Genomic DNA, 18,638 nt, shown 5'->3' with positions numbered 1-18,638 from the left:
ACAAGTATTTTTTTCTGTTGTAGGGCCTGTTTAAAATATATTACTGGAAGATCAGTTGACTTGGTGGGTATGTGTGGGAGAGAGAAATGTGTATATTCATTCAAAAGGCTCTTCTTGTTACCTGAATGTTTCTGAATAGACAACAGTCTGTTTATAGACTTCCTCCTGCCCCCGACAGTGCATATTCATCACCATACCCTATGTTATATATAAGTACAATTTCATAAAATTGCTGCAGGTGCAGAGGCTTTGATATTCTAGCAGTGTAATAAACAGGGCACATGGTCATTTTCCTCATGGGACCCTTCCAAGAGAAGTCAGCTTGGTCTGTGGCCACAGCTGCTGGCCAAGAAGACCTGCCCACAGAAATTTCAGCAATAGCTTTGTGTTATGGTCCTATGTTACCTTGTGTCAGGCTCTGGTTGTAAGTGCAGCTGAAGATGTTGGTGTAAAGTTCATTGATGTTTGTGTCATGATTAAATTCCCTTCTCATGTCTCTAAGCTATTTCCTTGAAAAGAGTCTGATGTATTAGTAAAATGGACTGCTTAAAACTTGGAGTCCCATCAGTGAAATAAAAAATAATGCCATTTAAAAGTGGATGATGATACCAGTATTCCATAGAGAGAGAGAAGCAATAAATGAAAGTTGTGGGTGTTACTGACTGTGCTACCAAATATTTTCATACCAATTAAAATGTAGTGCCACTAGAGATGTTTTCTTCATAATATGAGACAGAAGTACAAATACTGACTCAGAGAATGACAGTGGGGAAATGAGCTTGTTCCACAACAGAAGTATAACAGGAGAGAGGCACATATAGCAGAGTGAGTCAGGAAAAAAAAGGCACAGGATTGCTTGTTATGGAAATGACAGAATTTGAGGTTTCTGTTCTGGGGACAGAAAAGAGAACTTCTCCTGACAGTCAGTCAGAAATGAGAATTCACTCTAGGCCTTTAGAAATGTTCCAAATAGCAAGGCCCCGTGGCAAGCCTAGATGGTTGTGATCCCGTGACTTAGGCTGAGTGCAAAACTTGAGGTTTTTTTACCTTTTCATAACAAGTCAAACATAGTTGTTATATGAAAACCTCCCAGTTTACTCTGGGATATTTTGTCCATAATGAGGTTTGCAGTTTTGAAGCTCGAGACTTGGAAAGTCTCCTGTGACTTTTGTTCGCACAGTATGGACATAATCAAAAGGAAATTTGGGGAGTCTGAATTCAATTGGGATTCAATTGGACATGTTTCCAAGGTGCACTCATAGAGGAAAAAATATGCCCATGTCAGCCTCTGTGTTGTCCTCTTCGCAGCAAACATTCAACAGTTCAGTGCACAAAGACTATTAGTTCTTTGTTTTTGCCTATTGCTGTCTTGCTAGTAAGATGAAGAAGTAACAGTGAGAACTGAAAACAGGAACAAGCTTTTGAAAAGAGGCATTTTGTGAATCCAGAAGCAAAATGAGCATGCTTTCATTAATATTTTAGCAAAACTGGATTCTTTCCCCAATTAAAATAATGCTATAAAATATCACAGATCCAACATCTGCTGGATCTTCATTAGTTTAACTGTTACAGTTAGATTTCATGGAATTTTAGTGTCAACACTTAAAACTGAAGTAAAGAGGGTGATTTTTCTACAAATACCTTTGTGCAATAGAAACTTGTGCCCATTTCCTGATAGTCTTTGTGATGCTGCTTTAGGATTAACTCTTATTGCTTCTTCTGTCTCCAGGTAGAAAAGCTCTTTGTTGTGGACAGTAATTTTTGTTTGGTGATCCCAGGGCTACGTTCCCTGCTGTACCTGTGTGACTTAGGGAGATCATCCAATGTTTCACCCTGTAGCTCTAAGCAGGGCAAGTGAAGGCATCAGGTTTTCTCCCTTGGTGGTTAATAACAGTGTTCCAGGCTGGATGTAGCTGCAGAGGGAGTTGGATGCCCTGTGCCATCTCAGCTGAGGTACACACACCAAACAGGGAAACATCAGCAGGAGGGCAAAGCCCCTTGCAGCAGTGATCCCATTAAGGCCACACATACCAAAATGAACACATTCTTGTACAGCTATGCAGAACCTCTATCAATTCCTCAGACTTGTGCCTGAGGGTTTATTAAAGGTTAATCTACAACTTTTTTGTTTCTTCCTCAAATCCCTGCTAATTGGATCAGACCACTCTTAATCTTCTTTCCAATCGGCCCTTGAGATGATTAGACACACTAGATACTTCTAGAGACTAATCTTTTTAAGAGACTGCAACACTAGCAACCTCCATAGGAAATATCCCTCCCTTTATTATTCTAAATGGCTATTCAGTGTCTAACAGGGACAGGCACATGATGATCTTGGCACTGAGGAACAGGAATTCCATGGATGTGACTGTGTACCCTTCATGTTGTGAGCAGAGGAAAAGGAGGATGATCACACAGCTCTTCAGTCAGATATGTGACAGTCTCTCCCTCCTTTTTTATCACTCATGTCTTCCTCACACCGAAAATTCCAGAAATAGTGTTTTTATGGTATTTTTGTGAGTTAAGGTAGAACAGATGGGCTGATATCTGGAGATCCAGACCAAATCAAGGTGTCATGAGAAGTCAGGGGGAAAGGGAGACGAATAGCTACCAGTGGGTTGCTGAAGGAGACAAAGTTGGTGGATCAGGATGGCTTAAATAGTGTTAAAGATGATGTGAAGTATCTGTCAAATCCCAGCATTACTAAGTTCAAGAATGCTTGGTTAACTTAATGTACTGTCAGCTGCAACCTGGAGAAAGGAGCTCATTAGTTGCTGTGAATTCTCTCTAGACATGCCTAATTTCACTATCAGGATCAACTATTTTGTCATGGTTTCCTCTTACTTAGAAAAGCCTGTGAGGTCCAAGGGTGCTACTTATGGAGCATCAAAGTAAATACATGGAAAAGAATGCCAAATATTGCCAAAAATAAGGACAGGAAGTTCAACCTTCTGGAGCTGTGCAGTAGTGGTATACAAAAAATGTCAGGAAGGGCAAAAGGTGGTGTTTTAATGCATTTCTGTTCAGTGCACCACAATCCAGCTGCATATCTGCAACCATTAAAATACACAAACACCTTAAAATAATGTGGAATCAAAAGAATCTTAAACTGATTTTGCACCTGGGAGATGAGGAGATGCCTGAAATGGAGGATGGGATATAACCATACAATTATTACTCCTTTTTCTAACTTTGTGCCTGGATGAAAGAGATCCTCAGAATACCAGAGTCTCATTAACTGCTTGCTGATAAGCTGTCCTACTGCTTGCTTCTCATTCGGCTGGGAGACAATTCATTTCCCACTGCTTGGCTTGAAATGCTGAACAGTTGAGCTTATTAATTTTTATCAATATACTACCAGTGGCCTGAAGACCCTTTCTCTTCAGGCCGCTCTTCTCTTTTTAGAGCCTTGACAAATGCTGCTGCTCTGGTTTGCACAGCCACACACCACAGGGTCAGAGGTCTTGGGCTCACATAGGGACAGGATGTTAATAAACACGGAAAGCAACGCTAGGCTGTCAGTAGGTGGTGTGCCAGCATGGAGCTGAGTAAGTCATAACACAAGCAAAACCCTTTAAGTTTAGACTCTTCACTACCCTTTGCAAAAGCAGAAATAGAACCAATACCCCGGTTGACAGGCTAGACCATGTAAATCTGCTGTATGCACGTGCACATGGGGTTCCTAGCGTAGTAATCCAGACCTGATCTGCACAGTAAAGGCTTTCCTGCAGCACACACAGGAAAGCTCTCATAGCTGTGCCTCTAATAGGTAGAGTGTTGGACCACTTGGTTGAAGAGTCCTGTGTATGTGTCATAATCACATAAGTTAAATTCAGCTAGCTGCTTGTAGAGCTGTCAGCCTGAATGCTCTTGAAATTAAGCTTTCACGGTTTGCCATCTGGGTCCTGTATGAAGGCAGAAATGTTTCCCATCTCTAGTACCATGTATTAAGAGACAAAAATTGAAGTTTTCTATACACCTGCCAAGCCCACATCTTGGTACCAATTATGGTTGAGAGTTTTCTTGGAAAAAGATACATATTACAAAAATGAATCTTTTTGATAGTGTATTGGATGCATTTAGTTTAGAAGTTTATGTTATGTGTGACTGGAATTGGACGCTTGCCTTCATAACTGCAGTCAAGCTTTGATCTCTTTACTCAGTCCTCATTCAGACAAGAATGTGGCTCACCTGTGTGGCTAAGTGGCTGGTACTGATCTGCTCAGCCCTGGTGGGGCATGGCTGGAGTGCTCTGTCCAGTTCTGGCCTCCTCAGGACAAGGGAAACATGGAGACTCTGGAGCAGGTCCAGTGAAGGGCTACAAAGATGAATAAGGGTCTGGAGCACCTCTCTTGTGATGAAAGGCTGAGGGAGCTGGGCCTGTTCAGCCTTGGGAAGAGACAGCAAAGAGAGATCCTTGTCAGTGTATGCAAGTGTCTGAATGAGGAATGTCAAGAGGATAGATCCAGGTTCTTGGTGGTGCCAAGAAATAGGACAAGAGGCAATGGGCAGAAACTGATGCACAGAAAGTTCCACTGGAATATTGGGAACCTCTATACTATGTGGGTGACTGTGCACTGGAACAGATTGCCCAGAAAAGTTGTGGAGTGTCCCTTGCTGCACATATTCAAGAACCATCTGGACATAACGCTATGCCATGTGGGATGATCCTGCTCAAGCAGGGAGGTTGGATCAGATGACCCACTGCTGTCCTTTTCAATCTGACCCTTTCTGTGGTTCTGTGATTCAGTATTTAACCCTCCAATCATTAAGATACATTTGTTGATGATATTTTATTCAGGACAGCTTGGCCCATAGTGGTGATTTTATATGGCCTTAAATATAATGTAAGGCAACCTTTATGAGTTTTTGATAGGAATCGTTTGCATCTGCTAAAGTAATAGCATTTTTAAAGACATGAGAGGATTGGCAAATGTTTTGTTCAAATTTTAACTGTTCTTCTGCATAAGTCTCCATTTCCATCTATAGGTGAACTAATGAATAGTCGTCCTGTGTTTGTTTTGACTGTGTCAGTAACTCTTAACTTGAGATTGCAGGGAGATAAGGTCTCTTCGCAGCCCTAAGGTGAAGAAGCAGGAGGTGGCTGCAATGGAGCATGGCATAGCATCACACAATCCTGTTGATAACTGAGTGCCTAGATGAAAGAAATTCTCAGAATTTGTGTGTCATTACCACAACTACAAAAGATACCTAGATAAGAGGGTGAATATAGTCACCGGAGAGCATTGGAGCAATACATATCTGTTCCTAAGTTAGAAACATAGATTTAGCTCTGAAGGTTGAGGTGGAGTGTGTGTCTTGCTTCACTCCAAGCTATCCTAGTCCCTCCTAGCAGACCTTGCAAGCTGAAAGTCCTATAGCCTTGGTATAGATGGATGGGAACCAGATAAGTGAATGGATGGTTAAAGACACACTAAAGTCCTGATTTTGGTTGTCTCATGGCTGTGATGTTCATGTAGAAGTTACATGTAAAGGCTCACATCCCTCTGTTTCAAGCAAGTTTCTAGAGACACTGAAACTATGGCGGTTGCTGGGGTGTTGTGCATTTTATGATTGTTTATTGGAGATATTTTGATAATTCTGCAAGGGAACTCTCATTTTTAGCTAGTGAGTTTGTTTGTTTTATTGTAGGTTTTTTTTGTTTGTTTGTTTAGTTTTTTAAATTAAAGCTTGATATTGTGTACCTGAACCATAGCTCTAATAAAATAATTGGTAGCATTAGCAACTGTAGTTTCATGAGGAGAGCTACAGCTCTAGAGGTCTCTAACACATCAGTGATGGTTCTTACAGATATATTTGCATCTGTGGGAGATGCATAAGTATGTAGTTGCACATTTGTGTCTTTGCTGGTGACAGCATATGAATAAGCACTTGTCTGTTTATTAACAGAATCCTGTTATAAATCTGAGAGGGAGAAAAAGAAACCAAGGCTTACATGCTTAAACTTTCTGTGCTTAGCAGCAAAGAAATATATAATCAGAAAAAGGAATCAGCTTGTGAATGAGTCCTTAATTTAAAAATAAGGCAACATCATTGCATAATTATATTTTTAATTATTTGACTAATTATTGACTAATTGACTATAATATGTGAAGACAGTGCTAACAAATCATGGCTTTGGGAAATGTTTACTTTCAGGATCAGTATAACATGTATTTGCACAAACAGTAATGCCAAATTGAAACATCTAGACTCCCTCAAAGCTGGATGTGGTTGGTAAAAATAGGAAGTGAATCTCAGTTGGTTTCTTTAAGTCTTTCTTCTGCAGCACATTCTTAAAATCAAAGAGTAAGGACTGGGAGAAATAACAGTTTTGATTTTCCAAGTGAGTATATTTTTTCAGAAATTATTAAGGTTTTTTTTCACACCCATTTTTTTCTGTATATTTTCTGGAATCTTTTGTGTAGATAATATAAAACACTGTGACACTATCCTTCATCTCTTTTCTCTAGTGAAATATTTCACTGGGGTTATTATCACAACTATTTTGCTACGTTCAATGAAATTAACATTGATTCCATTTGTTGAATTCATATGGAGACTGCAACTGCACTCTGCCTTATTACCAAATGAGTACAGTTTGCCCTTCAATAATTCTCTGAACTCTCAAATGCCTGGGAAATAATATGCTGGAGTGTTACCCAACTGTGACTGAAGCACCATTTGTGCGAAGTGTGACAGTGCACGAATGATATTCCACAATAAATGTTCAAATGACATTTATCTTCCACAGAGGTTCATTGACTGGGAAGATGCCTCAAATACAAAATAAAGGCACTGTGGCTCCACTTCACATTATTTCTGAGCAGTTCCTCTGCATCTGTCCTTTGCAAACATGCACATCAACGATTCTGCTATACACTTAAAGATAACCAATGAGAAATTTAAAAAATATATAGTTTCTGCAACTGCATTAATGAAAAATTTACATTTACATTTGCTGTAGAGAAATTCTCTTGGCAGTGGTATCAATAAAAAGGTAGTGGCAGTGTAATCCACCCAGTCTCAGTTTTTGAGGATGATGGTGCATAACTCATTTTGTGGTTTGGTTTCCTTCTGCCATTTTGTATTACAGGCATTACTCAGCTGAAAAAGGAACAGGCTCTAACCACTGTTGTTTTCTCACTTTGTAAGATCCCAGTATAGGGAAAAGAAAACAGTGCTATCTAAATGGAGATTTAAACTTACATGGAGATTTAAGTTGTATGAGTCTTGCAAATGGAAGGAATCACCTTTGAGGGATTGTGAAATTTGGTGGTAGGAGTATGGGACTGGGAGAATTGTTTATTCCACTTTCAATTCCTTCTCTTTTATTTATTTGGTTTTTGTCCCTTGGCCATGTCCTCTCATGTTTCACTTCCCTCCCTATGGAACTGGAGGTAAGAAAAGCATTGCCCCTGGTGTCACACAAGTATTTGAGAGTCAGTTATTCAATACTTGCACAATTTTGTAGTGAAGTCTGAAAACTGCCTTTCAGTGCCCATTCTTGACTTGAAGAACATAAATTAGTGGGGAAAGAACAAAATTAGTGGGGAAAATGTAGACCAGTGAGGTTGTGATCCTGCAGCATAAATATCAGCCCATTTTTCCTTCCCTGATTTCCATCATTTGTTTAGCTGAGTATCATTCAGCATTCTGTACTCTTTTGGAAGCCAAGACCTCATCTAAACTCATCAGTGTCTTCAGAAGCCAGAATTCACCTTTTGTGGCTGTGATTTTGCTGGAAACTGAGAGAATAAATCCAGGTCCTGGAAAGAGCACATGCTGTTTGGTCCAACAGTCCCTTGCTCATTTGCTCAGGGCCTGAACGGGGAAACAGCCCCTAGGGACCAGTGGAATCCCATCCTCAGGACTAAAAATTGATTTACTTTTTCATTTATCAGCAAGAAAATTGCTTTTTTTCTTGGCAGTGATGAACCAACCTTCTGACATCATGTCATAGATTAATTGCAAAAGACCAGAAGGGGCTGCTATGACCATCTAATCTGCCTTCTTGCATAACATAGACCTTTGGACTTTTGCTAAATAACTCACACTTGAAGGCCAGTGTATCCCAAAGGAAAACAGCCAATCATGATTTTATTGCCAGAGCCCACTGCAACTCTTAGCACATTTCCCAATGAAGCTCTCTGTTAACTATTTTGTGGTCTTTTCTATGTGCAATGTGTTAATTTAAATTTTTTTTTTTAATCAAAAGCTAATAAAAGACTTTCCTCTATGCCTCTATGCCATCCATGAGGAGGAGACTCTCTCAAGGTCATCTGCTTCCTGCTTCAGGAGGTTTGGTATTTTTCTTTTGAATTGATGACAATTCCACTGAATGACAGCAACCATGAATCAGACCTCTCTGATTTCTTCTGGATGGTGCAGGCAGGTTCCCAGTCTGTTGTCTGGTGCTGTGAGTCCTGCACAGAAGTGTGTAGGGGAACAAAAAAGGCATAGTTTTAAGAAAGGGAATATTGTGTCCTAGTGTGTAATCTGTACAGCCAGGTACTTCCAGGGAAATGGGATTTTGATGGAGTTGATGCCCTCAGTCTGAAGCAAAATTCAGAATTTAAGTCTCCTCTTCCTGGGTTTGGGGATCTTTGTTGTGCAAAGGCAGGAAATCAGTGTCCATTCTTGACTTGAAGAACTGTGGCTGCTCGATCCATCAGAAGAGTGCCTGAACTTCTGAGTCTTCTCTCAGCAGGCAGTGGCATGAAACTGCACCAAGCTCCAGTGCAGACCTGCTAAGAACCAGTGTTTCCTACCAGGTGGAGGCAGAAAGTTCCATGTTCGGGAAACCTAGAGGACCAAGGGGAGAAAAAGACATTTGATGACCTGAATCACTGAATCAGATTCCCCACAGACCAGCTGAGGAGCCTTTGCTCCTGAGTCATCAGGCTAGGACAAGGCATTTGATTTTCAGGTGTTGCAACCCTCAATATTAAGTGTCTGAAGTAGGAACATAGTCCACGTCTTCATGGGCTCCAGTGATTCTGAGGTGGTGCTGCAGCAATAGCTGTGAGATGTCTGCTAGAGCAGGACAGCTCTGGGGGCCAGATGAAGGAAACCACAGAGCAAAAACAAAAGCAAGAAGATGTAAGAGCAATGGCCAGGTTTGCCTGTGCAGCTGAGTCACTGCCCCTCTTGGGGGTTGTGCTTACCCAGGCTGTGGTGGTGCATCTTCTGCTTTATTTATTGGTAAGGACCATCTCTGCCCACACTCTGCCCACACTCTATAGTCAGCTGTATTTGCTGCAACAAAGATTAATAAGCTACTGGGTGATGAGTAAATATTTAACAACATTTTTCTTTGCTTTGCTTTACATGTAAAATAAATATATTTGCAGAATATTCATTTTCCCTAGGTCTGGCAGCTTCCTAGAGTCTTTCACTTTTGACTTTCAGCAGATATGTTCATATGCTGTATCTAAAAGGATGGTGATGCAATCTTTATGTTTTGCACATAGCAAACATTATGTTTCATCCTCCTTTGAGAAAATCCCTATCTGAGGTTTAAACTAAATGTGTCTCATCTTCATATTCAGTATGGCTCCACTTATGCTGCATCTTCCAAATTATGCTAACCCTTGTGTGCCTTTTTTTAGTAGGATTTTTCAAGGATTTTTCAAGTTCCACTTTGTTCAGAGAAAAATTTATTGATTAAACAAAAGGCATTCCTTTTAGGGATTGAAATATTGATAACTTTATCTTAATCCTTATGTTTTAGTCTATTGCTGAATTGTTTGTTCTCTAGATTCTTTCTCCATACCTGACTATCTTCTTCTGGAAGAAGCACATCAAACAAACTATTCTGAATGTTGCTTGAAAAAAGCCTTTTAAGAGATATTTGTTTCAACTTCTGAGGAAATTATTGCCCAGGACTGTATTTGGCCTTGCCACTGCTGACTAGACTTTAACCTTCAGCTGTTATATTTTTTGCTTTTCTTCTTTTGAGTCTTCTTCAGCTGAATTCCATGGTGACCTGGTGACAATTTACTGATTCCCCACTGCAGACTGGTGTTTGCTGAGATTGCAGGTATCTATAACCTTAACTGGGTCACAAGTTTAAAATTACATCCACTGTATCTTTGTAAACTACCTCACTTTTATAAAAAGCAAATTGCAAGTGTAACATCCATCTAATAATAATAAAGAGGATACCAATAAATCATATTCTGCGCTTGACTTGCACTAGTAACATGACCATTGTTGAGGAGAGGCTTCTTATTTTTCAGAAAGAAGACAGTAGTTTTGGGAGCTTGATGATTCACACTTGAATGCCATTTTTCACTGGATAATCATAGTCTTTCTTAACTCTGTCATTAACAGATGAAAGCAATCTCTGTCCCCCAGATTTAATAGTAAAGTGTAACTAGTTTGTAAGTTCTACTCAAACACACTGTAACTTTTATTACATGGCAGAGTCATTCCTTTTAAGTCTTGCCATTCTTGTCAGTTACTTCTAGCTCTTTGTTTTCTAAATCCTTCAATTACTCTATGTAATCTTCTCAGGGTCACCTCAGTAGGGAAGGGGTGATGTGTGTCCCTTTTTGCCCTTTCTCTCCTCACAACCTACTCAGTAAATATGATATTTTTCTTTTATTTTATTTTCCAGGGTGAACACAGCAAAATGATTGGTGCTTCAGGTCTCTTGGGTAGCAAGCAAAACATCACAGAAAACTTTTTAGCACTAATGCAGGAGGAGAACAAAGCTTTTTAACAAAAGACTTAAATTCCATCTGTCATTTCCACCCACTACTAAATCTACCAAAGACTGAACTTTCATCTGACTGAGCCGAATGCAATGATATCTAACTCTGGTGCCACTGATCACTGCAGGGCACAGACCTGACTTTTCAGCTTTTTGAAACTGTTAACATAGATTTAAGTGCAGCAGAGGAGGCATGAAGCCATGAATGTTTTATTGGAGAGCTCCAGATCATCTCTCAGCAGGTAAGTCCAGTGCCATCACTTACAAGATTAACCTCCTATCTCCACAGCAGCAATTACAACAGGAACTGCCTTATTAGGTAAAACATATTAGACAAATTGAAACTCTAACTCTATTGATAAATTCATTCAGTAAAGCTGACCTCATGGCTCCCAGGCTACATGGAAAAATCTGTAGTCTTTGTTCTTTCATGCAGAGGGATTATCAGCCTAATGAAGAATTAGTGAGTGTCCATGTGACTTTAAGAGCATATTAAGAATGTGTCTGTTTTGCAAACGTCTATGTACCATGTAATCTTGGCCATGTACCATGCAATCTTTGGGGTCTCACTTCAACAGCCAGGCTCAATAAGACATAACATGTGTCCCTTCCCTTTCCTAGGAGGAATTTGCTAAGCAATCATTCCTCTGAGGCAGCTCCTTCCAAGAGTCTTACATTATTTCTAAGCTTGATTTCAGCTTCATTATGCCCTGGTGTGTTGAGCAGGTACAACATTTCTGCACTAGGGAGAAAATTGAGAGGAAGGGTTGTTAATATCCAAGTTTTCAAAAGCAATGGTGCATTTTTGTGAGTTCTTTACTCGACTCTCCTCACAACCAGTGCTCATGGAGGCACGATTTGGCTGTACCTCCAGATAAAATAGTATGATTACAATGGTAATGCTGGATTGATGGTTTGACTTGCTGATCATAAAGGCCTCTTCCAACCTTGATAATTCTACAATTCTGATCAATTATGATTCTATGAATCTGGAAGTTCTCGGTGAGCCAAACCTATGGTGTCTCATAATGCAAAAAAAGGTACCATGGAAAACACAGGCCAGCATGACTCAGCTTAGGAAAGGTGAAAAGTCTTTGCCAAAACTGAGAACCTAAATGCTTACTACCTGTCCTACTGATGGACCTATAAGATTACATTTCCCTCTTGTCTTCAGACAAAAACAAGACAACTAATTTTTCTCTTTTTTTTGTTTAGCAGGATAGACCATATTATTCATCAGCAGTCATCTCCACAGAGCATTAAAAGTTAGCATGATATTTTAGAAGCAGCTTAACAATGTGACTGGTTTGTGGGTTTCCCAGTTTAAGTCATAGAATAATAGAATGGCTTGAGTTGGACAGGACTTCAGTGATCATCTATTTCCAGCCCTGCTGCCATGGGCAGCAAGGTTACTGCCGGGCAGTCTGCTAGACCAGCCTCATCCTGCCCCTCTGCTTCCCATCAGGAGACTTTCCCATCAGAAAACCACAGTGAGGTCTCCCCTCAGTCTCCTCTTCTCCCCACAGAACAAACCGAGTGACCTCAGCTGTTCTTCACAAGGTTTCCTCTCTTGGCCCTTCACCATCTTCGTTGCCTTCCTTTGGACACTCGTTCATAGCTTAATGTACCTTTTTTATATTGTGGCACCCAAAACTGCACACAACGCTCAAAGGTGAGGCCACACCAGAGTGACACAGAGTGGGACAATGCCCTGCCTTGCCAAACTGGTGATGCTGTCCCTGATGTCCCCCAAGAGGCAGGTGGCCCTCCTGGCTATCAGGACACTGCTGACTCATATTCAGCTCGCCATTGACCAGGATTCCCAGGGCTTTTTCTGCAGCACTGCTCTTCAGATCACACCTAAGCTGTTTGACATGAGTGGAAACTTCAGAGGATAAGTTTTCTAGGGAAAAAGAAAAATTTAGATGATTCAGATGGGGTTGGGAGTCTTCTAGGTGGAGGTGGCAGGGATATTCTGGGACTTTGATCAGCGTAATGACGGAGAGAAGGTGCATGTGCGAACAGGGGCAAGACGACCTGGAGTGAAGATGTACATAGTGCAAAGAGTCTTTTACAATCATATAACTGATCCCTCCCCCCTTGAGAGAAAACAGCCAGTATGACAGCAGGAAGAGGCTATACACCTTTTATCTCTGCACTGATGGAAGGAATCCTTTGTCTTTGTCTTCCCGTGGACTCCAGCTTTATTCCATCAGCTCTGGTGAAACTGACATACAGGCAGGTTTTAAATGAACTTTCAGAATCTCTTTCTGGGTCTGACAGTGTCTTGCTCTTGCATGTAAAGGCAGTAAGCCCTATCTGGCAACTGTTTCTAATTTTGGCATTGGGCTGTTTGTCTCTTGGTTGATGTGACACAGGAAGCGTTAGGCAGATATTACTGCTCTAGCGCTGAGTGTTATTACAGGAATTTTCACTGGCCTAATTTATTGTTACCAAGAGCTAACATCCCAGCTTAGTAGAGAAGGGTTTGAATTACACAATCTTTAAATGACTTGCAGAAGAGCAAGCATAAAACCTGTTCTTATGGAGGTATTTAGGTTCACTGAAATTAGTGGCACAGGACACACAAACATGAATGTGGGTATGGCCCATGAGTTTGATAGAAGTGAAATGTGGCATTCATATTCTCTGAAAAAATTCCTTTGCCCAGGATTTTTCTCCTGGGAAGCTGAGAAGCCTCAGAGAAAAGGAAAACAATTCTTATTTCATTTGCTTCTCCTGTGTTTTGCTCATGTGGAATGTGTTTGGAGATTGTTTACCCACAAGTGATTGTTTCATCGGTCTTCGGTGTGAGTTGTTTTGACTCATTGGCCAATTAGGGCCAAGCTGTGTCAAGACTTTTAGAAAGAGTCACAAGTTTTCATTATTATCTTTTTAGCTTTCAGTGAGTATCTTTTCTGTATTCTTTAGTATGGTTAGTATAGTATTCTTTAATATAATATAGTATCATAAAGTAATAAATTAGCCTTCTGAGAACATGGAGTCAGATGCATCATTCCTGCCTTCGTAGGGCTTCCCTGCAAATACAATAGTGAAAACCAAACCCAATGCCACCTGGCTGGAGTTTCTGCTGTAACTACTGCTGTTACTGCAGTAATCTTGTCCACCTGTTTAGCACCTTGGATTGCTGGCACCTCAAGATGGCTGCACATAACTGCACAAGGTTTTGGAGTACCTTCACAAATGTTGTTCTTTCTCTCAGGAAACACTCCGTATGTCTCTGGTTTATGGGTTGAAGCTATGCTCCTAGTGCCTTGCTGGATTTGTGCTAGCATAAATGCCTTTTATAGGGCAGTGAACTGAAAAACAAGAGACATAACAAGTTATAGACCAGTCAAGCACCAGGCTTCTCCCTATAATTAATTTGTGAGGTGTGAGAATTGCTGTTTGTGTAGGAAGATGTGTGACAGCCTCCATGTACCATGTGTCTAGTCAAGCCTGTCCATGGTTGTTTTGTCTGGCTATCAGGACATCTGAAAGTTTTTCTTGGTACTCATTCCCATTGCGTGAATATGTCTCTCTGCTTCATCAACTCTATCTCTTTTCAAACCTGAGCTTTAAACATATCTTTCCTCCTTTGCCTACGTCTCTTAATTTTTCTTTCCTTTGGTCATTGGCCTTACGACTGAATGGTTTAATTTATTCACTGTGCAATATCTTTATGATGCTGTTTTCTGTAATTTATATGAGATACAAGAGAGTGGACAGCATTATTTAATTCTATAAGGGGCTTTAGGATGCCATTTCTACAAAAGGTACTTAAGAAATAAAGTCACGACTCTGCAAAATACTTACTCATGCAAATGGTTACATTAAAGCTGATGGCTCTGCCCGTGTGAGGAAGCTGTTTCCAGGTTGGACCCTCTTGTTTTGTACCTGAATACTTAAGCATCCAAAATAGATTGTCTTCTAAAAGCCCTCTTGGAAAGATAAATTTTCTAGCTGTTTGATTTATAGCATGGTGTGACTCCAGGAGGCTTCTATTTTATGGTCACATTGGGCAATATTGACCTCAGGTGACTTTAGGTGTTCTGGGAAGGTGTGTGGTGTGGAGGCTGGTCACTGCACAGGCAGGAGGTCACCTTCAGGAGGCAAACCAGAGCATGCATGATCAAAGCTTGCTTTTCCCCGTGTACTTTAAAGCAAAATTTCCCTGAAGCCTGATCTCCTTGATGGCCAGAAAGAAACACTTTCTGGAGGCTTACTGAGTCTCAGGAGGTCTGCTTTAGCCTGGGAGAATTTTTCTGTTATGTCATTTTCAAAAAACTCACATACTTTAAATTTGTTTTAGAGAGCCAATACTTTTGAAATTTACTGTTCTTTTTTAATGTTCTTTTACTGTTCTGTTTAATGTTCTTTTTTTTTTTTTTCTTTTTTGAGAGTGGCTTTATCTCCTGTTAAGTGCCAGTGTGTATATAGCAGACTAGAATTACAGAGAAAAACAAATTTCTCAGAATTAAACAGGAATAGAAAACTCAAAAATTCTGGGGTTTTTCTGTGTCCTTTCCATGTTAGACCAATCTTGTCTGTGTTAAAATATTCTGTGCTGGCATGTTTCTTCCCCCAGAATATCTCCAGTTCACTAAGCTCGAATTATGACATGTATCCCTGAATATGAAAGCTTTTGGCTGAGCCTGAATAAGCTTTCTGGTAAGACAGATGTTCGCTCTTTGGATATGTAATAGAAAACCCATCCAATGTCTCATCAGTACAAAACTGATGAGGTGATCCAACTTCAGGTGCTTTGTCTCCTACAGAAACTTTTATATCTATTACCTGGAAAATGGCATGATGATTTCAAATTGGATTCTAGATGCCAATGGAGGCTGGACCCTGATTCACTGACAGCACCAAGTCTTTCAATTTATTATCTCTCTGTTGGTGGTGAGGGGGCAGGAGAACAAAAGGAAGATGGAAACCCACCAGTTGTATTTTTCCCATTTTTTATACCTTTCTTTTTCTTAATGTTTCGCTTGTCCTAAAGCCGACACCTGCTTTTTCACTCTGCTGCATGATGGAGGGGCAGCTCCATCCAAGCCCCAAAGCAGCTCCTTTTCCTGACCCTTGCTTTTATGTATCTGTTGTCTCACAGGTGACTTGCAGTGTCTTAGAACATCTTTTTAATCACACTGATTGTGCTTGCTTAAATGCATCAGGGATGGAAAGATAAGAAGAAAAATTTAGCAGCTCAGAATAATAGATCAGGTACTGCACAGACTTCCCATTTCCCTGACCAATGAGCCAGATATTTTGTGAACCAGGTTTTGGGGATGGCATCAAGTAATCCATTCAGTTGCTGGGCTGTTGTCTGAAATTATTTTCTTCCCCCATAGCTTCCTATTTTAAGATAACTCTGAAAAATTTAAAGTAATTCTTTACATTTTGAAGTAAATATATTGGGCAAAGTTTTGTTTGCTGAGGCTTAAGGGATCTTACAATGTCCCTTAAAAAATGAGACCTCTCTTTCAGCAAGCAACAGTGACATTGTGGCACTCAAAAGGACGTTTTAGATGGGTGGGCATTTTTATTGTCTATGTAGTCTTAGTCCTCACACAAGGATTATATCCAGCCATGACATATAGGTGTTCTTTGGATAACTTTTAATGAGTTCTGCTTTCATAATGAGTTGGCTATGAAAGCTGGTGGAAAGGCCAATTTTCAACAATCTAGGTTCATGTCAGGTAAACCTATTTTGGAACTGGTATATTTTGCACTCTGAAGGAAAAAAATCCCTGTTTTGAGCAATACTCTGTGTGTCTTCCGACACAATCTCATTCACCTATTCCTTAAAATAGTTCACTGAGGAAAGGAAAATAAGAAATATTTCAATTAAGAGACAAAAATACAGTCATGGAACAGAGTAATATTTATGGTGAATACTGTATTATCCATTCAAACTTGGTTTCAGGGGATAAAGAGATTGGCTGTAATGTAAGCTTGTAATTTGATTAAACAATTATTCATTCGAATGCACAAACTGGGCAGAAAGCAGCTCCTCTTTGCTGGGGCAGACAAGAAGACAGCCCATGAGAGGAGAAGGTGTCCTGATCCCTTGCGCAGGCAGGTGTGTGCTGTGGCAGTAGGGATGCTGAGCAGAGTGGGTTTGGGAGGAGTGCAGCTCGGTGTAAACGAGTGCTAATAAGGCCAATATACCACATGTTACCCACGCCATTGTTCCGCGGTCTGCTGCTCCGAGGAGAAAAGCAAAGTGGAAGAGAACAAAAGGGTGGGAGTGACAGGGAGAAGAAAAGAGGGCTGCTGCTGTAATCAGCATTTCACTCAACTGTGAATTTTAACAGTTTGTCTGTAGTTCAGATTATTATTTTGTCCACTAGGTACCTGTACAAGATAATGATGATGGCTGATAGAATATTGCAGTACAGCCGAATTCTCATGAACTTTGCAAACAGGTCTCTTGTCCAATATGCTTCAACCTATATGATCACAGCTTAGTCATATTGCCACATTGTTTTTGATGCTACATTTAATTTTATGAATAAACTGGTTTCTAAATTGCTAACCAGTTGTCTGATTAGCTGCTACAGATACAATTTATTCTAAGTGCTCAAGTAAAGTGTAACTGCTGCTTTTATGACATTATCAGTACCCTTGTCATGTCTGTCTAACTGGCATTTGTGAAACCTATGGTCATATGATAAAATTCCTTTAGAAATCACTAAAGAAAAATATGAGCATTTGTGAGTAAAACCAACTGTTATATTTAGGTTGTCGTAAATAGTGCATATTATCCTACGACTTAATGGTTGGTTGAATTTCAGTACAGAATCTGGAAAACTACAAAGTATAGGAATAGATCACATATCTTTCATTCTTTCTCTTCAAATATCTACTCTTGATTCTCTGAGAAATCAAGTGTATATTTTTTTCAAGGTTTATTTTCCAGCCCCCAGGAAGTGCTTATTTTAGTATTTGTGGGGTACAATCTGAAAACATAGGACTTAGCTTGCATTCAAAATGAGTTTCTGCAACAAATTTAGATGCTGATTTTCTAGAGATCTGCAATTTGTTCTGTGAGAGCAAGCATTATGACCATGAGCCATGCCTGTAAAGGCAAAGCTGATCACCTGATAACATGCTGGAACACTTGCAGCTGGTGAAGTAGGTCTTGCCACCCCATTCTGTAAGTAGAGACACAGGAAAATGAAGTTGTGTCATGCATGGGAATGTGAACAAAACACTGCAACAAAACAACACAGTTTAGGTGCCTGTGAGGTGAATTATTTACAGTAATGGAAAAATAGAAAAGCTCCTCAGAGGACCATTCAGACCTAGCCTAGTAGAATAAAAACTTCCTGATCTCATACTCTGTTGGCAGTTTTTTCATAGTTTAGAGTTAAGGGACATTAGAACAAGACACAAGAACCCAGCAGAAGGCATGCACTTTAATAAATCCTACAGGCTGGTCAGGGAGGATGCAGCTTTGATGGATGTTGGACAGCATTGCAGCAGGGCAGCTACTGCTCCCCATCACAGGATGTGGAGTGTGTGATGAACCAGCAAGAGCTAATGTGAAGGACATCCCCTCCCCTGTCCTGTGTTAAATCTGTGACTACAAGCTATTTAATTTCTCAGTTTATCACATGTACCTTTGGTCTTGCATGCTCAAGGTCAAAATATTGTCAACACGTGGTAGTGCACAATGTGTGTTAGCTTGTACTGTTTTTTTCTTGCAGGGATATTTCCTTTTTTTCACTGTGTAAAATGGTTAAATGTGGTATTTTGCCTACTTATGACTAGAGCTCTTGTACTTGCTTTCTATGGTTACCTGAGTTATTTTCCATCTGTTTCCTCACATCACTTTCAACTGGCTTAAACCTACTGCCTGATTGTGGCACCTTCCACGATGCAGTGTAATTAACCACAGGCAACTATTCAACAT

Source organism: Molothrus aeneus, chromosome 1 (assembly GCF_037042795.1).
Source record: "Molothrus aeneus isolate 106 chromosome 1, BPBGC_Maene_1.0, whole genome shotgun sequence".
NCBI classification, from domain to species: Eukaryota; Metazoa; Chordata; class Aves; order Passeriformes; family Icteridae; genus Molothrus; species Molothrus aeneus.
The sequence above is the reverse complement of the archived record's forward strand: the minus strand, read 5'-3'. Positions refer to the sequence as shown.